The sequence below is a fragment of the Monodelphis domestica genome, chromosome 4 (genome assembly GCF_027887165.1).
Source record: "Monodelphis domestica isolate mMonDom1 chromosome 4, mMonDom1.pri, whole genome shotgun sequence".
NCBI classification, from domain to species: Eukaryota; Metazoa; Chordata; class Mammalia; order Didelphimorphia; family Didelphidae; genus Monodelphis; species Monodelphis domestica.
Genome location: NC_077230.1, coordinates 147,168,732 through 147,196,233, shown reverse-complemented (window position 1 = coordinate 147,196,233; position 27,502 = coordinate 147,168,732). Strand labels below are relative to the sequence as shown.

Below are 27,502 nucleotides of genomic sequence, written 5' to 3'. Positions count from 1 at the left end.
TATATATATATGTATATATATATATATAATGTGTGTATATGCATGCATATATATTCTTTTTTATACAAATTATAATAAAAATAAAGATGAAGCTAAACAGAGATGCTTGTTGAATATGCAAAATGTATAGGTAATTGAAAGAAATGGGCAATTCCATCTAAATCTATTGTTGACATATGCAAATTGTATGGAGTGGAAATTGTGGGGACCTTGAACATTTCAAAGTACACCTAGTTTTATCCCTTATTAAAATATGATGAGAAAATTAATCATTCAAAATATAATGCTTTGTTGAAGGGGTGGGGGGAGACTGCCTCAAGTCATTGAACAAAGACAAAATGCCCAAAAATTCACAGAAAAATCTCTTACTTATAGGAGAATCCTGATGCAATCAAGTCTTCTAGAAATTATTATAACAGCTTTACAATGGCTTTAAAATGAACATATTCAAGCTAATTAACATCTCCTAGAAATTGGAGGATAACTTCTGCTGAGGATACATCAAAGCAAGTAAGTATTTTAAAGAAAAGATCAGGAAGTCTGAGACAAATACAAAGAGGGGAGTAGTTGGGACTGATGAGAGGATTAGTAAAGCCATTCATCTTGACCTCTTGGAAGAAGATACAATCCAAAAAAAAAAAGATAGAATAGGAGAGTCTTCTAAGACAAAAGGGTACTCAAGATTGTACTTAAGGTTTGATCTCAGGTACTTCAGGATCTAAGACCAACAGTCAGAGACTCCTGCTTAGGGCCATTCCCAGATAAGACTCACTTAAAGCTATGAAACCGTTGTAAGAATGGGGGAGGGGGGTTGTTGAGAAACATCAGCTTTTAGATATTAATAACTTGAGAATAATATACTGATTTCTCACTCAACACATAAATGAACAAATTTAGTTATCAAAAATAAATGAATCTCTTTTTAACATAATCAGAATCTTCTTTGGTAAATGCCCTCCCTACAGGCAGGAATTCTGTTTTGGAACCCTTTCTTGAATCTTGAATGATGTGTATTGATTACTCAGCACTTACTAAATGCCTATTGGTTGAATCTTGACTTTACAGTGTTGGAAATTTTAATGCTTAGATAACTATAGATCATCCAGGATCAGGAGGTACACTTTTTTTTTAAAAGTCACCATTTTTAATATAGAAAACATATTAAATAACTTGGTCAGTGTTTCCTTAATATTTGATACTTATTTAAAAAATTAATTGATTAAGGATGCAATTGTGCAGTCATTTTACTGACATAAAAATGAGGCAGAATTTCTAAGAAAGAGAAAATATCCTGAAAAATGTAAGAAATCAGTAATAAAATTCAAGAAAATGAAATACCAGATAACAAGAAGAAAGATAAGTAACAAAGGAAAGTTAGAAACATCCTGGAACATTTTAAATTAAATATAGTTCCCCACACAAATCTTTAGCATTTCTCTAAGTTACCAATAAAGCTCAACAGCAAGAAAGGGAAATCCTATTTAAATTAACTATAGGAAAAAAAAAAACTAGAAATCTACTTGCCAAGAAAAACCCATATGGTCACAACTACAAAACACTTTTTAGACAAATCAAATCAGATCTAAAGAACTGGAAAAACATTAATTGTTCATGGGTAGGTTGAGCCAATATAATAAAAATGACAATTCTACCTTAAACTAATTCATTTATTCAATACCTTGCCAATTAAACTACCCCAAAATTATTTCACATAGCTAGAAAAAATAATAACAATTCATCAGGAAAATCAAAAGACCTAGATTATGAAGGGTGTCAACATGGAATCAAGAAACTTCAAACTTGAAGCCTAGTAAGATCTGATGAATCCCAAGTTATAGGACTAGCTTGTAAGTTGGAGACCCCAAAGTTTGTCCTTGTCCTCTGTTCTGCTGTGAATCTACCCTGATGGGAATCCCAGTTTCAGAATGAATAATGGACCATAAGGTAAATGACAATTCCAGTTAGGTGAAGTTGAGCATAAGCCAAGTGACTCTTTTTGCCTTAGAAACTTCTCTGTTTTACCACATTCCCCTTTTGGGGATTGAACTCAGGATCTTCAGCTTACTAGACTGAAGAGCTGCCTACTACACTAAAGAGTCACTTAGCTTATGCTTAGCTTCATCTAACTGGGATTGTCATTTACCTTAGGGTCCATTATTCAGTCTGAAACTGCTAGCCTGGGATTATCCTCAGTGTAGATTCTCAGGAGAAAAGGAACAAGGACAAGCTTTGGGGTCTCCAAATTATAAGTTAGTCCTAAAACTTGGGGTTCATCAGATTTTACTAGGATTCAAGTTTGGGGTTTCTAGATTTCATGTTGACAAGGGAAAAATATATGAAGGAAGGTTGCTTGACTCTACCAGATCTTAATGTATATTACAAAGTGGAAATCATCAAAATAATATATTAATGGCTAAGAAATAGAGAGGAGGATCAATGGAATAGATTAGGCACTCAATTCACAATGGTAAGTGATCAAAGTAACATAGTGTTTGACAAATTCAAAGATCCAAGCTTTTGGAAGAAGAGGCCACTATTCGACAAAACTACTGGGAAAACTGGAAAACAGTATGGCAGAAGTCAAAGACTAATACTTCATACCACGTATCAAAGTAAAGTCAAAATGACATGGGCACTGTACCTCCAGAAGCTCAGGCAAACTATTATCAGGGAAGTTCCTTTGCTCCCTTACATCCTCATGACTCCTAGCCTAAAAAATCAAATGACCCCTATAGGACCTTGACATGATTGTCCTCCTTTGATCATCCTTTAGATTTAAGATGGACAGAGAGATGTACCTCCAGGCTACACCTTGATCCTATCAGGCTACATCTCAGACATCTGTCTGTTCCCTAAAACTAAGGAATCTTTATGAGGGTCATTTCCTATGTCTCCAGGCAGACCCCAGTCAGATGACCACCCCACCCCCCACTGAATGCCTGAGTGGCTACCACTCTAGAGTCACGACCACTCTAAAGTCATGTCCACACTATGACACAGCATTTGTTGCAAGAGTATAAAATCTCTAGAATTGATGGGTTCTGGGAGCAGCCTGCTGTTCCTCCTTGCTATTCTCCTGGCCATTCTCAACATTATTTTCCTAAATTAATAAATTTCTCTTTTTGTTTTTAAGCTAAATTTTGGAGTCTTGCATTCTTGCACAAGGTATCCTTCCCAAACCCCAGGGGTACACATCTGAACCCCATAACAAAAATAGATACACCATTTAGAAATAAAGGGTGATAGCACAAACAAATTAGGGATGCCCAAAGTAGTTTACCTGTCATACTTATGGATAAGGAAAGAATTTAAGACAAAACAAGACACATAGAATTTTATGACAGGTAAAATAGATAACTTTGACTTCATTTAAATAAAAAAACATTTTGTACAAAAAAATTCATGCATCCAAGATTAAAAGGCAAAAAATTAATTAGGGAAAATATTTATAGCAAGTATCTCTGACAAAGGGTTTATTTATGTAAAATATTGAGTCAAATTTATAAGAATATAAAGCATTCCTCAATTGATGAATGATCAAAGGATATGAACAAGCAATTCTCAAATGAAATGAAAATTATCTTTAGATTCATGAAAAATTACTATAAATCAATATTACTTAGATAAATACAAATTAAAACAAATCTGAGGTACCACCTCACAACTACCAGGCTGAATAACATGACAAAAAAGGAAAATGATAAATTTTTGAAGGGATATGGATAAATTGGGAGCCTAATGACCTCTAGGTGGAACTTATGAAATTATAACTATTGTTCTGGAACCATGCCCAAAGGGCCATCGAACTGTGTCCTTTGACCCAGCAATATCACTAGTAGTTCTGTATCCCAGAGAGATTAAAAAGAGAAGAAAAGAACCTACTGATATAAATATCTTTATAGTACCCTTTTTTTGTGGTGGCAAAGAACTAGAAACTGAAGGAAATGGCTTAACAAATTGTGATATATGCATTTAATGGAATACTATTGTGTCACAAGAAATAACAAATAAGATTATCATAAAAAATTCAAAAGATTTATATGACATGAACAAAGTGAAGAAAGCAGAACCAGGAGAACATTTTACAGAGTTACAAAAATAGTGTATGACTTTCGACTATGATAGCTATAATCAAGGCAAGAATCCAAAACAACTCCAAGGGACTTATGTTGAAAAAGGATAATAGAAGGAACAGATGGAGTCAAATGGATTGAAACATCCTATTCTCTTTATTTCATCCATGAATTTTTCACTAGTATAAGCAAAATGTGTCTTATTTCACAACATGATGAACATGGAAATATTTATTATATGTTGATATATACAAACTATATTTTATTATCTGCCTTTTGGGGGAGGTTGGTGAGGTGGGAGGGAAGGAGAGAACATAGATTGCAAAATATCAGAAAACAAATACTAAAAATTATTTTGATGTATAATCTAGAAAAAAATTTAAAAATTAAAATTAAGTATAATTCAGCCCCTCTAGCAATAAGGCATATAAAGTAGGCATTTCTACATGCCATGCTGTACCATGCCATTTTACATGGCATCATCTATATGTCAGAAGGAGAGGATGAGTGGCAGATGTCCAATTAAGTAATCTCCATATCGTTAATAAATGCACTGAGCAATTTAAAAAATCACAACAGGAATATTATTAAATCTGGATACCAAGAAACACAGAAGTGTAGAGCCAAGTTAGGAAAGGTAGAACAAGAAAAAAGATAACAATTAAATTTAGTAAGAAAATATGTTAAATGTAAAGAAAAAGACCCACGGATATCCTATTTCTTTTGTATAGTATTTTCAGTCATATCTGACTCTTCCTTTCTCTATTTGGGATTTCGTTGGCAAAGAGACTAGAATGATTTGTCATTTCCTTTCCCAGCTCATTTTACAGAACAAGAAACTGAGACCCTGTGACAAGGAAATCACTTTAAAAGACTGATATATATTAATTTAAGGTCGCCAAGGAATTCAGCTATGTAATTCCTAAATGAAAACTCAAGTCAGCCGTCAACCTTTTATAGAGTTTAATTATAAACAGGAGGAAGAAAGGAATTAGAGATAGACAGAGAGAGAGAGAGAGAAAGGGGAGAGAAGGGAATAGGGCTTAAATACCCCCTTCTGTTTAGGCTGGGTCAAAAGGCCCAAGCCCTTAGATAGCTGGGGCAAAGAAAGGAGATCAGTCCCTATTACTCACGTGACCAAAATGGAGAAACAGTCTCAGAGGCCTTCACCTCCAACTTCCTTCAGAGCAAGCTTCTCAGAGCACCTCTCCAACCACACAGAGCCAAAACTCTCCAACCAACCCCCTTAGTCCTCAGACCCCTCTATCTTTAAGGAAACCATCCAAGTTCCCTCCCCTCAGTTCTCACATCTACCAATCACTGTCCATCATTTTCCCTGTGCCAATGGTGGCTCTAGCTTAACCCAGGACCGCCCAGAGGTCTGTGGCTTTGCACATGTATGTTGAAGGTCATATTCTCAAATAATTAAATCTTGATCTTTTGCTACAGCCCTTCCTAAATCCTGTTTCCCTGAGTAGGGTAGAGATTGGAATAATTAAATTTTGATCTATGCTGCAACCCTTCCTAAATCCTGTTAGGACTGAGTAGGGTGGAGATTGCAATTTCCAAGCCCTGGTTCTGTCATTCCAAGTATCTCCATTGTATCAATTCTAAAATCAATCATGACTCAAAGAAATTCCTGTTCTATGCTTAAGCATAGGTCAAAGCCCTTTCCATTGTTCAGCAAAAGTTTTCTGTCCTAAAGTAATCTTAAGAAGGGAGGAGGAGGAACCTCCCATGCCAATGGGGTTCACATTCCAATAGAGTTCCCACTCTCAATAGGAAATTTTTCAAGTATGAAATTTCCCAATGGTGAAATTTCCAACATTTATAAGTCTAAGAAATTTTAAGGTTTACAACCCACAGGATTAAAGTGAATTGCTCTGGGTCATACACCTAATAAGTATCTGAGGCTGCATTGGAACTCAAGCCTTCTTGATTCCAGTTTTGGCAATCTATCCATTGGACTCTTTAGCTGCCCTTTCCTTTCTACCTCCATAAAGTCCCCCAATGTAATAGTAAGGGCAAGAGAAGTCAAGAAAAAGATTGGAGAAGACAGTTTTTAACAGATGACCCCATTATTATGAAAAAGTTAAATCACAGATATGAGAATAAACAGACTCTGTTATAGGATAATCAGTTAATTAATATTTATTTTAGCTCTTATTGTGTGCCAGACACTGTGCTAAAGGGTAGAGACACGGACATCATAAGCACAAGGAGAAATGAAACTTATGTCTATCCTTTGGTATTGATAAGTATAGTCTTGTTTTATGAATTTTAACACTATAAACCCAGATGAATATATCTGTATCAACACATTGCCATAATAGTTTATGAAAATAAACTTACTACAAGATAAAAAAATAAAGGGTAGAGACATACAAAAAAGGCAAAAGCAATGTCAGCTCTCTAGAAGTTCACAATCTAATTGGAGAGGGAGCTGGTGGGGAGAATCTTTAGGACAGTATCATTCTCATTATGACATAAAGAAACTTTAGAATATTTCTTAACTAGGAGTCCATGGATTTGTTTTTTAAAAATGCTTTCATAATTGTTTCAATATGATTGCTTTACTTAATAATCCTAAGCATTGTATTTTGTGCATTTAAAAACATAATTCTGAGTAGATCATGAATTTCACCAGACTTCCAAGGGGGATCCATGACACATAAAAAGTTGTCTATAAGGAACAGGGGAAAGATTTTAGATGATCTCCTCAAAACATTAACATAAAGATAAGGAGTGAAAAGTAAGTTCTTGGTCAAATGAAGAAAGAAAGGTAAAAGAGGAAAGATTTTGCTAAAAGTAAACTAAAACTCCATTTGAAAATTGTCATCAATTATAAAAAGGATATTGTTGTTGTTTTTCATCTCCACTCTTAATGGGCAATAAAATATGTAAAAATTTGAGGAAGACCATTTAATTAGGTGAAAGTAAAAGTTCTTTACCATTCAGACCCTTAAATCTATAGTAAGGTCATCAAGAGTCATGTGATTTATAGCTTGGCTTTGTATGAAATACTATAATATCAACTGTCTTGGGTGTCATGCTATTTGCCCTTACTTTACAGCTTTTGATCAACTCATGAGGTTGTTTATTTCTTTTTGGTCCTACTTGTACAATTTAGATGAGTTGCCTGGTTGATGACCTCATGAACCAAGCAGAAAAATGGATAATAAGACTAGGAAAATTTAAGTTTTTGAATAACAAATTCACATCTAAGTAAAATTAAATGCAATGGCAGAGCAATCATAAGATTGTGGAGCAGGAAGGAGTCTTAATTACGATCTAGTCAAACCTACTCATTTCATAGATGTCAGAAAGCTGAGGTCCTAAGAACTTAGAACTCCAGTTTCAGAATCAGGCAGACAGACCCAGGGAACAAACACGGTGTCACACAGGTTAAGTAATACATTATTACAAGCTAACATTCTTATTTTGAACATGTAGTCATATATAGTTGTTTTTCGGAGAGATCAGAATATTGTGGTATAAAATATAAATATAAAAAATATGCAAAATATAAAATGGTATAATTAAGTTGCAGAAGATGAAGGAGGGGAGAGACGGTAGTAATAGCAGCAAGGAGACAGCCTACCCATTCTGGAACTTCCTTGGAGTAGGGTATTTGAATAGAAGGCACTAAGATTTCCTAGTTGGCAGCTCTAGGGGAGGGAAAAGTAAAAAGCAGTCAGAGACAAAGACAGAAACAGAGAAATAGAAACAGACAGACAGAGAGTCAGAGGAAATGACCCAGAGACAGAGGCAAAGTCAGAGACACAGGCAAGCGCAGTTGTTATTTAAACCAGAATAATGAATATCTGAGTATTCCTGAACACGTTTCACATTGCGTATATTAGCAAATTTCTTCTGTCTTTTAAGTATAAGTTGGCGGTGGTGATGGTGGGGGGATTCTCGTATATCTAGCTTTGCGAGCCCAAAGTCAATGTCCTCATTATGCTACCAGAGAGTGATACAGTAGGACTTCATGCATTATCAGTAAAAACTATACAATCTTTTAAGATAACCCTTGCTTAATCCTCTTTACCCATTTTCTTGCTTGCCCAGCCCCCATGCAATAGGATGTGTCAATAAATACAATCCAAAGAGTAAGATGGTAAGGTATGCAATCTGTCAAATACTACATCGTTGCCTAGTATTTCAATTCAATTTTTTTTTCATCGAAAAATATTGGTGTCTTAAGATTTATACAGCATTGCCTATTGAAAACAGGTCCAACAACATAATTATACATGAAATAATAGTACATATAGAATTTTATATACTTATACTCAAACATCAACTAGTCTAAAAGCCTTAATTAAATATAAAAATCCTTGTATTTTAGTTGTGAAAATAATGGAGTAACACTTCATTGTAATGTAATAGAACTATAAACATTAGAATCATTAGAAAAAATATACTCACTAGATTAATATGTAAAACACTGAATAAAAATAGGTGTCTTGTGAAACATACGCTGTCTACCTGAAGCAGTACCAGGGGGAAAAAAAGAAAAAGAAAGCCTATTATCTCCTGTAAACTTACTATTAGAGCCAAGTTAGAAAATGTCATTAGAACATGCAAGGTGATGATCCCTGGAGGGCATAGAATATTACTGAATCCTAAAAATTGACTTAGTGAGACTAATGATGTACTCACCAAAATTAAATTGATTTCTTAACCTTTGGCTTGAGGCCTGTAAATGAGGGCTGAAAATGTTAGAAAGTGTTGGGGGAAGGGACTATTGTTCAGACCAATAAAGTAGAAATTCCTTCTTATAAGATAGGAAATTGAGCCTCGGAAGTGATAAATACTTTGAAGGTAGATTCATAGCTAATAAGTCAATAAGTTACTTCAACCCTCTTGACTTTCTTTGCTCTTTCCACTAAACCACAGGTAGCATAGAGCAGGGGGAAAATCTGGCAGCTTCAATCCAGTTACTTTTCCTTTTTTCTCAGGATACAGCTGCAGTTAGCAAACAGCTTGCTGTACTGGATAGTAATATGGTCTTAAGACTCAAAAAAGACTGAGGGTCAAGCCCTCTTGTTGCTATATATTGAACTATATGACACTGGACATATTGGTTCACCTTTCAAAACAGTATAATCCTGAGCAAATATCTTCTACACCAGTGGGACTTCTCCACATGTAGGAAATCACAAACCCAGATTCTCATAACCTCCCTAATGGCCTTCATCTTTGTATAGTATAAAGAATCTTTAAATATATTTGTTATGCCTCTCTTATACTCTCCAAAATAAGAAAGCCAAGTGGATCAAGATCAACATCATTATTATATACATAACTATTTTTGTATTTGGCAGGAATCTGAAATGTTTAGCATTAAAATGTGGTAATAGACATTGGGACCCTTATTGAAAAAAGAAATGGGGTGAGGGATCATTATAGAAAATTTTAAAGATATTGTGAAAAATATACTACATGCTTTTTACAATATATTTTTTTTCAAAAATATATTTCAAAATATAAATAGATAGCTAAAAGGATCAAGAATATAAAAAATAAAAAATGAAATGTCAAAATGTTAAGAATATTGCTATCATTTGGAGTTGCTAAAAATGTCACATTATTTTTTAAAAGCAGAATCTCGAAACAACATCAAAGAGAAACTTAGAAGAAATATTAATTCTACTTATATGCTTATATTGTTGTAGGGTGCCAGAGGTGTACCCCTATGGTTCTGGAAGGCTAACTTTTGCAGGAATGCAAAACTCTGAAACTTAATTTAAAAAATAAAAAGAGAAAATTATTATTATTTATGTATTGGAATATGTCTATTCCAAATTACTAATTTGGAAAGTCATGTTGAATCTGGCCAGGAAGGCAGCATAGGTGAAAGCCTGTGCATCCTAGGTGGAACAGCATAGGTGGAAAAGTTGCTCCTTGGGAGGATAGCATGGATGGAAGAGTTGTCCCCCCAAAGGACATCAGTTCTGGGGATTTTTATACTCTTTACAACAGTGAGGAAGTGACTGAAGCAAGGGGTTCAGGGAAGGTTTGCCCAAGGACATGGCATGGTTCTCATTATTTGAAGGATAAGTGAATGGGTTGTATCTCTTTCTCTATCTCAGCTCAATGGGGCAATCAAAGAAGGATGATCTTCAAGGTCAGATGTTTTGGGTGGGGAGTCATGAGGACCTAAGGGAGCAAAGGAATTTCCCCGATAATAGTTTGCCTGAGTTTCTAGGGGTACAATGCCAATGCCAATATGATAACTAGTATAAACAAATAATCATAAGATTTAAAAAAATTTATACTTAAACATTTATTTTCCATTTTGAAGTTGGAGAGTATCTTGTTCTTAGAAACATCCCTAGACATATATATTTGCAAAAATTTGTCAAATTTGCTAAAAAATTCCAATATATCTATTAAATAATTTATGTAGCTATTCCCTCCAAAAATCAATATATCACTTTCCATTCATACTTGTTAATCTTGAGTCACTATAATTCCAATTTCTTCATATTTGTCTTCACTTTGCAACAGGATTTTTGCCAACATGATGGAGGCTTTTCTGACCTTTTTCTATACATCATAAGGACACCATGAAGCAAGCATCCCTTATTCTTTTCTTGAAATTCAATAATACATTTCTTTGCTGGCATCCTTTATACAATATCTTTTGTTACTCCTTATTTGTAATGCATTTTATACTACTAACATTCATCATGTACTTCTCCCTTTCCCTTTGGATGATCCTCATTATCAATTATTCAGGGATTGTTGTGGTTTCTGACTAGTAGACATTAAAAGAAACTGATGTTGTTCTGTCCAGTTCTGGATCAGATTCCAAGGAGGAGATACACATGCTAATGCAATACACAAGAGGTACTTCATTTAAGCTATAGCTTGGGCCTCCACAAGAAGTGGAAGACCCCAAGCATTGCAGAGGTCTGGTTTATATAGAAGGGCTAAGGGTGGGGGTCGGTCTTGAGAATCAGGCACCAGAAGTGAAGACACATCAATCTTATTCCCAGATGCTTCCTTTTAACATATGGTCTGGCCAGTGACCTAGGTCAGTTCAATGAACATAGGGTCTTGAGATAACATATCCTTATGGCAGTACTCATTAGGGTATCATCTGGAGGGAAAGTTCCCATAATAACATTATATTTCTTCATTCTCCACTTCTTTTAGGACAATGAGGAATCCTACTCATGGGGACAGTGTCCACATAGGGGCATGGATGTCGTTTAGGAGCAGGTATTGCTGCCTTTGGACCAAGAGCTGGACTGTGTTAATGTGCTACTTTACAAAGCCACAAGTCCACAGGGATTTGTGAAAGAGCTGCTCATACCAGGATTTCTGGACCTCGAGTTCTTTCTTCCTGATGGCCAGGCCTTCTCTTACTTTTATCATGGAATCCCTAACTATACTTGTGTGGTCTGCATAAAAATAGAATTCTTCTCCTAGAGCAGCACAGAGTTCACCCTGCTGGAGGAATAGAAGATCTAGCCCTCTCAGATAAAGACCCTCACTGTTATAGAGTAAGACCTTAGGAAAAACAGTGGTTGGAGTCTAAGGAGCCTTTAGCTACACAGGGGTCAAAGCTGAAGATGCACACAACCATCGGGTGCCTTCAGGTGGGAGAAGGTATTTACTGTCTCTAGGAGTCATGAGGATGTAAGAGAGCACAAGAATTTCCCTGATAATAGTTTGCCCGAGTTTCTGGGGGTGCAATGCCTATGTCACCTCCCCCCTCTCCAAATATCTAAGGGAAAAGGGGCAATGGTCTCAATATTCTGTAGCTTCTTCAGAGCTGAGAATGGTTGTAGAGCTGTCGCTGTCTCTGACTATTGTCAGGAGAGAGAGATATTGTCTGTAGGCAATTTCCAGGGCTTCAGGCTGGAATAGTTGCCGAGGTTACAGTGGCATCTGGGTGGCTCCCAGGAATGCTTCTACCCTAGAATCAACTAGAGAAGTAACAAGGTGACAAATATAAGGTTCACATATCCCACAGGGGAGTAGCCAGTAGCCAAAACGTGAACAGGGACGGAAAGCCTGTGGACACAGGGTCTTTAGGGGCATGTCCTCAGTGAATGCCTGGGTCCTAGGTAGGTGGGGACCTGCTTAGAGATCTGAAGGATGTCTAGCGACTGCTTCTCCTGATTGGGAGACAGGTCACAAGGGGGAGAGTCAGCCCCTAAGATAGAAGTATAGAAACCAGGACTGGAGAAAACACTAGAACACCAGATAGAAACAGAGAAAATTAGTATAATAGTAATTGATATTACACATTTGCATTTGGTTATCTTAGACAACAGACTTTTTCAAAAATCACCTTCTGACAGGAATTATACCTTTAGCAATTCGAATTCCTGAGTTGTTTGCAGAGTTGGTGTGGGACATTTCTGTTAAAGAATATCCTTTTGCAAAGTACATATTATCTAAAACCATCTATAAACACTTGAGTAACAATATTTTACAGATGTATTTCTTTACCCCATATTCTGGGGGAAATTCAAGAAAGCTCTGAGCTATATATTCAAGCTCAAGATCCAAACTTCAACTGTGGTAAATTAAGGCTACAAATACAAGCCATCTATTAATAAACTTCACCTAATTTTCAAAGTATGCTCCCTAACATTTTAAGAATTTTCAATTATTAAGGTTGTTTGAGGAAATGGAAACTTTAATTTTACAATTTGCATTATGTGCTTATTATGGGAATTTGTCACAAAGAAAAAGGCTGACAGGGAAAATATTTCCTCATGTCCCAAGGGACTCATAGTGAGGGCTTCACATATAGGCCAAAACTATCACTGGCTCATGCCATCATTGTATCACTCAAGGATTAGCAGCCTATATGGTCAGAAAATGTTCATTCCCAGGTGAGCCCAGAGTATGCCTCTTTAACCATCCCAGGACGTTCTCTGTCCTTTGTGTACTTTGTCATCATTAGATCCCAGAAGCCTTCTTTTTCCTTAAAAGACAAGTCTCACCCATTTCACCTGAAAGAAATTCTGCTCATCAGCAGTCCAGAAATAAATTTCCATACCCTCGAACAAGCTTTTTATATCCCTACAAGACTGATCACTCAATTATTCTTATGAATTTTGGCAAAAATTTAGATATCACACTTTAGTCACAAAACCTGAAATAAAGAACATGAGTGCTGAATTGAGTAGCTCTATAGTAATATAAATCAGAGCTGTATCATCTCTTGGACCTAGGCTATCTGAAAGACTAAGACAAGACCATACAGGAATCACTTCAGGGATTCAGTCCAGAGAAATTAAAGAATCATATGTGATTTTCCCACAACACATACATTAATTTTAGAAATTATCCCCAGGTCAGGGATCCAATTATAAAAGTAGAACATCTATCTGTTCTTTTTCACCTCCCTACGTGTCTCCTTCTTCCTCTCTCTCTTCCTGCAAAACCCTCTGCTTAAAAAACAGAGCAAGATTTCCATTCTTCCTTCCATTGGTATCACTTCAATTGCTAATCGGTAACCCAAAAGAATTCTGATTTAAAGGATTACATCATTGAAACACTGCATCTTTAGCATAGTGCTCATCAGTTATAAGTTTTGATAATTTTAGCATCAAGTCACATAACAATCATAAAATTCTGAGCAAGGATTTTCACATTTATGCCATTTTTGATGCTCTATCCACTCCTTGGCTACTGTTTGCCACCTATATCTTTATACAGGTCAAAATGTAATCAAAATATCAACCAACATATTCCCACAGTTCATGTGAGGTAACTTATCAATTACATTTCACTCAACTCATTTTATCATTTTGGACATGGAAGGTTTGTATTAAGATTCCACAGCCTCAAACAAGCTTCTTGGTCAGACAGGGCTGGCAACATTTGCTTGCTTGAACATCTTAAAACCTCCAAATATATAATCAAAATATACTCATCTTTAAGTTCTATGACACAGTGGTTTTAACTCTGTGAGGTCCCTATTTCAGTCCCTAAGTATCAGTGTGGAACAATTATAAGCACTTCTTTCTCTTTCCTGTGTGTCTTTCACAAGGAAGGGGGTCAATAGCTTGTGAGTAATTTATCCTAAGGCTGTTTGGCTCAATTTAGGTTTTAGCCTTGTCTCATCCTTCTTTAACAAATTAACTTACTATAATTTACAATTTTGAATGTATCAAACCCCCTTCCTAATAATTTACTCTCAGTGGATTTTAGTTTGAACTCCATAACTTCCAAATAACTTTGATTAAGTCCTTTAGCAATCTTTCAGTGTGTAACCAAACAGAAGTGCAAAGCATTTACCTGTAGTCCTCTCAAACTTCTCTCTGTGAGTATCTAATTTAAGAGTACATAGAGACAAGATTGTGACAAAGACGATGATAAACAGAAACATCCCAAAAGTAGGGATGTCTCACCAGTTGTCTTTCTGCTCAGTATCAACCCTCTTTCTCCCTGCAGCAGAGGAGGAAGGCAGATCTTATCAATGGACTGATAGCTTCCTGGTAGAGATTTTGGGCTCATGCCTTAAAGACAGAGAAGTGAGCCAAGACCAAATCTAAGGGGGTAGATGTTTGTTGGCCCATGAGTACTATTAAAGGCCCAAATATAGAAAGAAATACAAGACAAACAGTAAAGGGCAAACAACAAATAGATGTGGAAGACAAACAACAGAGATATAGACTTTCTCTGATTTCAGGACAGGCAAGAGTACACTCCCCCGACCCCAGGGGCTTACCTTAGAGATCTTATTCCTCAGCACATCTGGCAGCATGGAAATTTTTCACCCTCACCGTCCAACAGTGCTGCTTAGGACACATTGGTCCTCAGAGGACTTGAACCTCTGTTGCAGGGACCTGGTCCTGGTCCCAAGTCCAACTTGGGCAGGGCGCCTCTAACCACCCCAAAGTTCCTACTGAGCACCCTTAACAAATCCTCTAGAAGTGAAATCTCTCAATCTCTTGAAACAACACTTCTGCTTCTGGGCCATTCCAGCCTGGCCCCTCGTGGGACTCAAGTATTGCGTACTTGGCAGGTCCTCACTCAGAAACAGGTGAAAGGGGATCTTAGTGGATCTGGCTTGGAAGGAGGCCATCTCCGTATAATCCACAGAGCACGGAATCTGACAGCCACTTAGCCGTATGCTGTGATCCAGACTCTCTCTTCCCCATACATATTCACACAGACAAACACACTCAGATTTCCCTTCAGAGATTCAAGTACCTTTACCACTGTGTGGTCCAAACCTTTGGAATCCCGGACGAGCCCCCAAATGTTCTGTCTGGTTCTGGTTCAGATTCAAAGGAGGAGATACACATGCTAATGCAATACACAAGAGGTACTTTATTCAAGCTATATCTTGGACCTCCACAAGAAGAGGAAGACCCCAAGCATTGCAGAGGTCTGGTTTATATAGAAGGGCTAGGGGTGGGGGTCGGTCTTGAGAATCAGGCACCAGAAGTGAAGACACATCAATCTTATTCCCAGATGCTTCCTTTTAACATAGGGTCTGGCTGGTGACCTAGGTCAGGTTACATATCCTTATGGCAGTACATAAATAAGGATATGTCAGTTTTAGTTCTTGGGACAAGGTGCCCTTTAGGGTATCATCTGGAGGGAAAGTTCCCATAATAGCATTATGTTTCTTAAATGTAAAAAAAGATTGGCCTTTTTTGGGGGGAGATACTGTGAGTTGTTAACTAACCTTGAGTTTTACAAAATTAATAAGCTTGCTCTTAATCTCCTCCTGTGCAAAATGGGTTCTCTCTTTAGTCTCCGACATACATACATACATACAAACAAACATTCATATACACATATGTGAGCTCTTTGGTTGTCCAATATAATATCATATTGAGATAGTTGGCACTCTTTATCCACTTAGTTTTTACTGTATGGACAATTCAATATCCTTTGAAGTAACTGTACATCTTATTCATGGAGATATTATCATCCCATTTTTATATAAGCATAAAATTATTTCCCAAATAATCCTTGGTTTAATTTCATCACCTTAGCATTTAATTCTGCTGGTTTATTAATATCCTCCTTTAGAAAGAAAAACAAATCTTAAAAACTATAAATTTAAGGACAATATAAATTCTTATAAAAAAGTTTTGATTATATCTATTAATCATCATTTTCACATGTATTTTCTATTGGACAAGCACCTTAAAATCTTTTATTCTTTTGGACCCTTGAGGCCTTCAATCAAGTTACATATGGTAAACACTTAACACTGCTTACAAAAGATTGCATCAGAGGCCATTAACAACTGGCCTAAAAGTAAGCACCACTAATTATAATTAACATAACAAATACATGAATATATTTTGCTAAAAAATAATACAAATGTTCTAATGATTGACTGAAAGCTTTAACACAACCCCCAAGTTTCCTATTATGCACAAAAGGAATGATTTCTCCTGCTAACATTTTATATTTCTGTAGCACTTTTCAGATAAAAAAGGGCTTTCCTTACAAAAATCCCTATATATGGGGCAAGGATCTTCATTCCAGTTTAAAGAATTGAGTTTTAGGAAGAATATAGAGTACTGAATTTGGAGTCATCAAAAACTGAATTTAATTCCTGTATTGGACACTTGTTAGTAAGTCAGTCACTTAACTTCTATGACTTCAATTTCCTCATCTGCAAAATAAGCTATTTGGATTCAATCACCTCTGATATTCTTTCCAACTCCAAATTACCTATGAGCCAATTATCCTTTTTTCTTCCATACTCCAATACTGCAGTGAAGCTATGTTCTGAACAGGAGGTAGCTAGGTGGTTCAGGGGACAGAGCACTGGGCTAGGAGTCAGGAGGACCCAAGTTCAAATCATATCTCTGGTATTCTCTAGCTATGTAGTTCTGGGCAAGTCAGTTCACTTCTGTTGACTTAATAGAATGGAGAAGGAAATGGCAAGCCACACAAATGTCATTTGCCAAGAGAACCCCATGGACAATATTTGTTCTCCATAGCCCAAGGGGTCACAAAGAGTAGGATATGACTGAACCCCGAGCAGCAACAACATACTCTCAACAAAATAGGAGACTCCTACATATAATCACTACATGCCTGAATATATTAATATGATACAAAGAAAAATAAGTTCTATTGACTCATTGCAAGCAGAGTAATGGGAGAGGGGTACTTTGTAATTTACTGTTAAATATTGCTACATCATACTTTTAGTGTTTTAGAAAGTAATAGAAAGTAAGTTATTGATTGTTTACCTCAGTGAGGTATATATTCTTGACATTGTGCTAGAATAAGGAAAAGTTATTTCTACAAAACTTGGAAGAGCCAACATATGCCAAAGAAAATTCCTAAGAATTCTATAATGATCATAGGAACTAACATAGAAAACAGTATTTTGGACAACACTAGAAATCATTTCTAAAATTTTTTTTCATTTAAGTGAGGAAAAAAGAAATGGGGTGAGGGATCATTACAGAAAAAAATTAAATATATTGTGAAAAAATACTATACACTTGTTACAATGTAAGTGATTTATTTAGAAAGAATCTTTCAAAATCTTTATAAACAGGCAGCTGAAAGGATCATGAGTGTAGAAAAATAAAAGATGAAATGTAAAAAATGTTAAGAATATTGCTATCATTTGGCATTCCTAAAAAATGTCAAATTATTATTTTTTTTAAAAAGCACAATCTAGAAGCATCATTGAGGCACTGAATATTTAAGGTATCTCTGTCATGCCTTGCTGTTATATTGCATGTGTTGCTAACATATATTTGCTTTACTATACCTAAGTTGGCAACATTTTCCTAAAAGGCTGGATCCTGAAAAGGAACACAATACTCTAGTTGAGCCTTATGGATGCCAAAATGAATGCTAAGATCAATAGGAAAACACAAATGAGTCCCAAATGAGTTAGTTACTCTAAATTCAGCTGCATATTTAAAATTTTCAATGTTTAAATGAGCTCTGATGTTGATTACATTACTTCTTTGATGCTTATATAAATTAAGCAAGCAGTATCTGTACAGTTTTGTAAATTAGCAGTTATCTTGTTAATAAGCATGTATTTAACTACCAATATAGGCAGCTTGGTAAATATTTTGGTGGGGAGCTGACCTAATTCTATGGGCTTTAACTGACCTGAAATTAATTACAAATGTTAGGTTTCTGTGACCACTATTCTTTCATAATAAACTGATTAGGATATTATAATCAAAATCCAACACAGAGCCATCAAAAAACATTCAGTCAATCACTACTCACATAAGATGGTCAACTGAAATCCAAACTAACACTTGAGTCTGTTCACATTACCATTTGATAATGTTATTCTGATGGAATTATATGCCCTGAGATATCATATTTTCTTAGGAAAAATGTTAGTAGGTGGGATATGCCTGTAGTAATTAATGTTAAAATTGAACTTGTAGGCTCCTTTGAGAGTTCTGTGCTATTTCCCATAGCTTTTTCAAAGTCCCTTTACTCATCTAAGTCACAGTTTTCCCCTCTGTAAAATTAATGGGTACATGAAGATCCTTGTGTTACCTTGAAGCCTTAATATCTTATGATTTTTTCATAAGAAATATCACAATATGTCCTGTTATTCATATATTTTAATGGATTCCCAGGAAGACTAAAGAAGCATTCCAGAGATTTTTGCAAAATTTGTTTCAGTTAGAATAAAATGGACAGAAATGTTTTCTGATGCTTTTCCTTTCCCTGTTTTTGTTTTTTTAATGAGGGAGAAATATAGAAAAATGAAAAACATTCAAGACAAATCAGAAATTATGAAAAATTGTAAGCATAAAGTTCATTAATGAATGTTTTCTGGATAGTTGAGTCTTTCTACTTCTTTGGATAATAGAGGTTTGTATGTGTGTGTTTATTCTTTTAAGCTTACTGTTTGGGAAATAATATTAAAAAGTGCCTTTTAAGTGAGAACCTCATGATAATTCAAAAGGCTATACATCACAGATACAACACCAGGCTCTGTTTTCCATTATATGATGCAACCTGATGTTACCTGATGTAGCACATTTTTGGCAGCATTTCAAAAATACAAACAGATGTTTTCCTCTTCCCGCAGGTGGAAGATGGGTGGGTGATCTACAACTATCCATGGGTAATTCCAGATGGCTGACATTGCTACCTGCATCTTTCTGTTAAATGGTGTTAAGTAGAATTGTGTTAACATTATCCTTTTTATAGATGCTGACATCCTTGAGATGGGGAATTAGTTTAAGGGGTATTCTTTTTGTACTATGTAAATTTTGAGTGGCATATGTTGGAAATATATAACACAACATAACATATTGGGATCTATTTTAAATATACGTTGTATTTACATATAATATTGAGTTTTCTCTACATGACATTAGAAAAAAATCTGGCAATTAATATGTTATTTGTACATACACAGAGAGAAGCCAGATTTTCACAGATTCATTTACATAGGGCCATTTTCCAAAGTGTGGCCTTCCTTTTTAAGTCTACAAAATAATGTGGGTGTACTCATGGCTTATAGAAACAATTGTCTGCCATTGGCCAATTGCCCTTTAATTTCAATGAGCAAGTTGAATACTTTTTTCTGCATTTCATCATTTTTAGTTTATAGAATAACCTGCTATCCCCCAAAAAACAAAATCTCAGAAAAACTTGAGAACTAAAAAAGAGTGATGTGCTAAAGATATCTTAAATTAAAATTTAGTATACTTTAGGAAATTACTTATATTATTCACATACTCTTCTATGAGGCAGATAATTGAGAAAAAAATTGGTATGGATTTGACTTATCCAGATAGACCTCTTAAAAATTGTTTTACTAATAACTTCTAAAGAAAAAGGCTATCCACCACCATAGAAGGAACTGACAACATCTGAGTGCAATCAGTTCTTCACCTTATTCCCTCCAGGAATACCTTTCTAGTATAAGTGACATGTATCTTTTTTCACAACATGATGACCATGGCAATATGTATTATATAATAACATATGCAAAACCTATATCATATTACCTGCCATCTTTGAGGAGGGAAGAACATGAATTAAAAAATTTCAGGTGATTATTAAAAAATATATCAACATATAAAAAATAAATTGTCTTAATAAAGACTTTTCATATGAGAAACTTGGATCTCTCCTATATGCCTACCAAAAGACTTTCCCCCATTTTTAGATACGCTTCTACTTTTCAGTCTTCTGGAATGCCTATTTTTCTTCAACACAGGTGTCAACTGGATTTTGGGAACCCCTGTCCCTTGGGACCTTACCTTAAAGGAAGTCTCAGACTGACCTTGTTTCAGACTGAAAAATAGACTGTAAAGTACTTAATGATCCCAGTTTAGGTGGGACTAGTAGTCATAATCAAGCATTAAGTATCCTTTTTTGTTTTAGAAGCTTCTCCAATTGTATTAGAGACCTCTCTCAGGTACCCCAGTCCTTGGCTTGAATATTCCCTTTGTATCCATTGTAAGGCATCCACCCCTCTCTGTTATTCCAGCCCATAACTCCTCATATCCTTGTAGCCATTTTAAAGCCCACCAATCATATTTCCTGGTCTTTAGGTCCCCCAAATGTACATAAGATCCCTATGTTCTATTGTTCTTTGAAGAATCATCTTTGGCAGAAACCTTTCCTGATCTCTCTCCCAGTTTTTAATGTTTTCTATCTCTTGAAATTAAATATTGTTTCTTGTAAAGATTTTGAATCTACTTGCCTTTTACATCTCTTCTAATCCACCACCCCAAAAGAGCATAAATTATTGAAAAGTAGAAACTATTTCATATTCTTTTGTCTTTGTAGCCCAATATGTACCATAGTGTCTTAGTATATAATAGGTATTTAGTCAGGCTTAACAAATAGAATCCAGTTTGCTAGTATAAGTAGATTTATCTTAAAATTGAAGTTTATCCCATGTAATATACAGTAGCAGTATTAATTATGATATGTTATAAATTTATATATTTATAATGTATATTAATTTATGTGTTGATAACATATACAAAATGGGATCAAGTTTATGAAAAACAGCATTGCCTCATGGATGGAGAGAGTCAGCCTTAAGGACTGAAAGTCTCTGGCTTCAGGGGGCCCTCTCTGTCATTTTGGGCAATTTACTTAACCTCAGTGCTGTAGATAATTCTCTAAAAAACTTAAGTTGTAGAGAAGGTGCTTATCTGCTTTGGAAGAGTGGATTTCCTCACCTGGGAGTTCCTTACACTAAAGTTCACAGACCTACTACCTATTGCTGATCCTAGAAAGTTTAAAAATGCTATCTTCACCTCAACCTGGCAAGGTACTATATAATCTTGTGAGAAAGGAAGATCATGATTCAATTACAGCATGTCAGTGCAGCAGAGTTCCTCAAAGACAATCTCCTATCCAGTTACTTAATAAACATTACCTGGGTTTAAAGAATACTGAGGAAAACTAGAGTTGAGCATCTTGGAATAAGAGGTTTTTTTTTTTGCTTTCTCCTGGGTCTAGTTCTACCAGCTTTATAATTCTTTGGCTAGAAACAAATTAGAGAACTTCTGCATAGGAATCCTGTGAGCTTATATATCAATTCTTTAACTTGCTTTTAGTCTTGAAAATGGACATTCCTCCACTCCCCCAACTTGATCTTCAACCAAAAGACCCACTAGTTTTGGGTTAGTAATTGCTCTATTAGTTTCCCCTTATGGAAATCACATTAAAAGACTTATATATATATTAATTTAAGGTCGCCAAGGAATTCAGCTATATAATTCCTAAATGAAAACTCAAGTCAGCAGTCAACCTTTTATGGAGTTTTTAATTACTAACAGGAGGAAGAAAGGTATTGAGAGAGAGAGAGAGAGAGAGAGAGAGAGAGAGAGAGAGAGAGAGAGAGAGGGAAAGAGAAAGGGGAGAGAAGGGAATAGGGCTTAAATACCCCCTCTGCTTAGGCTTGGCCAAAGGCCCAAGGCCTTAGATAGCCAAGGCAAAGATAAGAGATCAGTCCCTATCACTCATGTGACCAAAATTGAGAAACAGTCTCAGGGCCTCCACCTCAAGCACCAGGCTCCCACAACCTCCTTTCCTCCACACAGGAAGTCCCCAGACTCCTCAGCTGTCCTCTATCTCACTTCCTATGTCTCCCCTGTGCCAATGGTGGCTCTAGCTTAACCCAGGACCGCCCAGAGGTCTGTCCCCTTTGCACATGTCTGTTGAAGGTCATATTCTCAAATAATTAAATCTTGAGCTTTGCTGCAGCCCTTCCTAAATCTTGTTACCCTGAGTAGGGTGGAGATTGTAGTTTCCAAGACCTGATTCTCTCATTCCAAGTATCTCTATTGTTATTGATCAGGAAATAGCCAAATCCCATCCTCTAAAGAATAGTTTGAACAGGGTTGAGTAGTTTTGAAATTCACACCCTCCACTCCTCTTCCCTTCCCTCCCCTCCAGTACTCTTGGTTTTGCAGTCTTTCTCCTTCTTCCATTCCGTTTCCCTGCCTTCTCCTCTTCTCCACATCTCCATTTCCTTTTCTTTTCTCCTCTCCCTTATTCCCTTCCACTTATTCTTTTCCATTATTCTTCCTTCTCTTTAGTTAAACCCAAAGGGAATATTTACAAAGGATTTTGATTATTCAGAGAATCCCACCCACCTTCTCTAGATGCATTTAAATTGGAGGTAGCCAGATTGTTCAAAGGCTAAACCAGAAGAACTAGGTTCAAATGCAATCTCAGACACTTCATAGCTATGTGTGACCCTAGGCAAGCTATTTTACCTCCATTTGCCTTAGTACATTGGCAAGGGAAATGGCAATCATGCCAATATGCTAGGCAAGAAAACCTCGTGGAGAATATGGTCCACAGAGCCATGAAGAATTGGACATGACAGAACAAGGAAAAGAGGAAAAATCCTAGCCCCTAGGTATCAGCATGATTATTATTCAAATTCTGGTTCTAATACTTCAAGATTTCTTCCTGTCCCTTCTCAAAACACTTAACTTTTCAGTTTCCTTATCCATCAATCAAATGATTACACTATTTAGACTTCCTGCCTTACCAGGTTATTGTGGGGAAATCATACTTTAAAAAAGTAATTATAATGCAGTAGTAAGAAATTTATAAGCCCTTGGAATTGGTTTTTGGGCTTATCACAAATCTAAATAGTATAATAATTTAATTTTTATTCTTTCTTTTATTTTCATTTTTTATGTTATTTTCTCCCAATTACATGTAACATTTTTCTAACATTTAAAAAAATATTGAATCTCAATTTCTCTCTCTCCCTCCATCCCAACCCCTCAGCCCCTTTAGAAGGAGTAGCAATCTCATATAGATTTTAAATTTGCATTAATGTGTTAAACTGGAAAAAACAGAGCTATTAAGTTGTCAAGAAAAAACAAGTATTCAATCAGGAGAGATATAATGGTACAGTTCTTTGGCCTCCAAACAGATTCAGAGACCCACAATCCACACAGAGTCCAAGACTCCGGCTACCATTCCTTGGGAGTGCCACCTTGCTAGATGACAGCTTCAAAGACCATGAAAATTGGAGAACTTATATACATCTTGGGAAACTGAGGACAGGAATGTTATTGGCTTTTCAATGGCTACAAAGAAATGAGGATTACTAGACAGGATTATCAGGGACAGGATGATGCTTTACAATGGACTCAAAAGGGAAATATCCAGTGAAGGGCTGGGCTACCTGAGAAAGGACTTTGATACTATAGGAAAACCCAGTTGGATAAAAAGGGTACTTAATATTTGATTGAATCTGCTAGCCCCACCTAAATTACTTAAAGGTTTATTATTAGTCTGAAACTCTGAGTCTGGGATATACTCCTTTTAAGTGCCTTAATAATTACTTTGGTATTATAAGAATCATCTCCCCATGTAGGGATTTACAAAATTTAACCTTATTGAATGTCTTTTAATTTTTCTTTTGTTAACTGTTTTCTTATATTTGAGAGGCAAGTTTTTCATTCAGCTCTGGTCTGTTCATCAAGAAGTTCTGAAAGTCCTCCATTTCAATGAATACCTATTTTTCCCCAAAGGATTATTCTCAGTTTGACTGGTTAAATTGCCCTCTGTAAAATCATATCCCTTGCCCTCCTATCCTTTAATGTAGAACCTGCTAACTCTTGTGCTGTCCTGACTGTGACTCCACAATATTTGAATTGTTTCTTTTTGGCTGATTGCAATATTTTCTCTTTGATATGGGAGTTCTGGAATTTGGGTATAACATTTCTGGGAGTTATTCTTTCAGGATTTCTTTCAGAAGGTAATTGGTGGATTCTTTCCATTTCTATTTTGTCACCTGATTCTAATTATCAGGGAAATTTTCTTTGATGATTTCTCAAGAGATAATGTTTAAGCACTTTTTAAAAAAATTGTTTATCATGGTTTTCAGATAGTCCAATAATTCTTAAATTATCTCGCCTGGATTTATTTTCCAGGTTGGTTGTTTTTCCTATGAGATATTTCACATTATCTTTTATTTTTCCATTCTTTTGGCTTTGTTTGTTTCTTCATCTCTCATATAGTTGTTAACTTCCACTTGCCCAATTCTAACTTTAAAGAAAAGATTTTGTTGAGTTAGTTTTTGTATCTCCTTTTCTATTGTAGTCTTATGCTATAATGCAAAGTTTAAATTCCTTTTGAGAGTAATTTTATGTTAAGAAACATGGTACCTCTCCAAATGTAGAAAGTGAACTGTTTGGAGAAGGTTCCATGAATATGCCTGCACAGACCACATGTTGCACCTGAAGATCCAGAGTGAACTTTGAGATGTGGTAATTTGAACTGTAAGGGTTTGAATGAATTTGTTTTATATGTATATTCTTATTCCTAAGGAGACTTCCCCCTAATTGGCTTTTTGTCAATGCACCTAGAAATCATTGGTTTTGTTCTTTTTTCCTTTTATCCCCAAATTATTGTAATTTAAAAGTTGGTTATATTTACAAGATCCATTGGAGAGACTAGTCTTCCACTGGATCTTGGGGGGGGATGTGTAATTGGAAATCTGTTACCCTAAAAACTGCCCAGGAGCCCACTGACTTCCTTTCATTATGTGGTGACATAGACAGGGAAATATATTGGGTGGGGTTCCTGATCTTGCTATTTTTGTTTCCTGGGTTGAGACTGTGTTAAAGCACAGGGTTTTTGAACAGGTAGATTAGCCATGGGCATGTGTTTTTTAGTTTGTTACATTTTTATTCCTTTATTTCTTTTTTTTTTGAAAGGTGGTATTAATTTTATCAGTAAATATACCCAATAGTGGTCATCCATACTCTGCTTAAAGTCTTCTAGTGAGGGGAGCCCACTAATTTCCAAGACAACCCATTTCACAAAGCCTAAATAATCTTTCTTTCTTCAGCTTGCACCCCTGCTCATGCTTAATTTTGCTTTCTGAGGCTAAGCAGGGCAAGCTTAATCTTCCTTCCAAATGGTCTTCCTTTAGATAGCTGGAGGTAATCATCATTCTCTTCTTAAGTTTTAAAAAACCAGTCATTTCAACTGAATGTTATGTAGCAAGACCTCAAGACCCCTCACCATTATGGCCACTCTCCATCAGATACATCAGTTTTTCAGTATTCTCACTAGAATATGGTACAGAGAATCAAAAATAATATTCGAAAGGTACACTACAAAGTAGTGTAAGAAAATGAGTTGACTAATCTTTATAAAATCAGAGAATTTCAGGTTTGGAAGGGACTTCAGTGGCCATCTAGTCCAATCCATACACCCAAAAGTAATACCCCACAAAACATATCTGGTATAATGCCATCCAGATTTAACTTTAATACCCCAAATGAAAAAGCACTTTTCTACCTTCTTAGGTATCCATTACATTTTTGTTATTCCTTTATTTCTAATGATCATTAATAAATCTTTTAAAATATAATATTTAAATTATTGTACATTAATTTTACTTTTTATGCCATTTGACTAATTTTACTTTGTAAAGAATTGTTTTCCTAAATTAATATGTCTACCTCTTTTTTCAAAAGGCCAGTTCTATCTTTCAAAAAGTTTTACTCATTAGTGCATTTTTGTATATTTTTTTTCTATTTGGTCAGTTTGCTTTTTAAGATATTTGTCTCTCCTTTGCATTTTGTGCTTCTTAACCAATTGGTGTATTCTGTTTTTTAAGATATTAATTTGTTCAGTACCTTTTTTGTGGCTCCTTTACCAAGCTGTTGATTTTTTTGTCATGATTTTACTATATTACTCTTATTTCTTTTTCCAGTTTTTCTTCTATATTCCTTATTTGATTTTTAAAGCCTTTTTAAAGAACCTCCTTAATTCTTCTGGATGCGAGAACAACCAATGTGTTTCCTGGAAGCTTTGGATGCAGCAGTATTAACTTTGTTTTCATCTTCTGAATTTGAGTCTACATTGTCCCCAAAATAGCTTTCTATATTCAGTTTCTTTTCATTTTTTGTACATAGAATCTTGTACCCTTGGGCTTCATCTCCCAGAATTCCCTCATCCTCACATTACATGCTTACATTGTATTGCTAAAGTTGTGTGGAATTCTGCCCAACACCCCTCCTCTCTCTCCCCCATGTGTGATGTGCTGGGAAACTCCTCTTTACTAAGGCTATTATTTTCAGATTTTCATGGTGGGAAGAGGGGGGGGTTCTCCCCCTGCTGACCTTTCTAACCTACAGCCCAACATAAAAGAGAGGACAGGTAGCAAATCAGTGAATTTGGGGTCAGAGTTTTTTGGGGAAAGTCTCTGATTTTTTTTGTCCTGATCTTAAACACCAAGAGAAGTGTTTTTTTTTTTTTTTAATATTCAAATACCTTATTTTTCTCCCTGACATTTTTGACCCTAACGGGGAAGGGAAGGGTCAGAGCTCTTCTCCCAAGCATTCTTTGTGGGACTTTTACTCCAAGCCAGTGCATATCAGAGTAGCACTCCCTAAGGACAGGAAGTAGAGATTGCAAGCATGGCCCAGTTTCTTGTCTATCTCAAACTGTTCCTGTTTCCAAAGTGCCTTACAGAGGTCATGCAGCTCCCAGTTTTGTGATATCATTTCTTCCTACTGTTCCTTGGTTCACTGGTCCTTGAGATTAGCTTGGGTAATCCTGGGATTCAGAGGGGATATTCCTCTCCCCTTGTCATTTTGACCTGCCCAGCCTGGGCAACACAGCCAATATGGGATTCCTCCACATTATGCTCAGTGCATGTATGGGGAACTCCAGAAGTGTGAACAAAGGAATGTAAAATGGATAATGATACCGGGGAGGGGAAGTAACATAATGAGATCTGTGGGTGAATTTTAAGCTTTTTCAGACCCCATTGTTCTATTGATGTTAATTCTTTCAGTTTGTTCCCCACCAATTAGTTGTAATATTTATTGGGAGAGATGGCAAGGATAATGAAAAACTGAGGGATAATGAGAGGTTTGTAGCAGGGTATGGAGGAGTTGAGGGGAGAGAGGGAATATTGCTTGGTAAGGCAAAGGAGAGAGATGCCCCCTGCTGAGAGGAAGCGGCAGGGG

General features: G+C 36.0%; 1 long non-coding RNA gene across 3 annotated transcripts in view; it reads left to right on the top strand.

Moving 5' to 3' along the window:
- Nucleotides 1-25,881, top strand: part of LOC130453693 (uncharacterized) — an 85,719-nt gene extending 59,838 nt beyond the window's left edge. For 2 of the 3 annotated variants that reach the window (XR_008911190.1, XR_008911191.1), the window contains exon 4: nucleotides 376-25,881. This is a non-coding gene — a long non-coding RNA (uncharacterized LOC130453693). The remainder of the gene's footprint in view (nucleotides 1-375) is intronic. The other variant, XR_008911192.1, reaches the window with a different exon arrangement.
- Nucleotides 25,882-27,502: the final 1,621 nt, after the last annotated feature.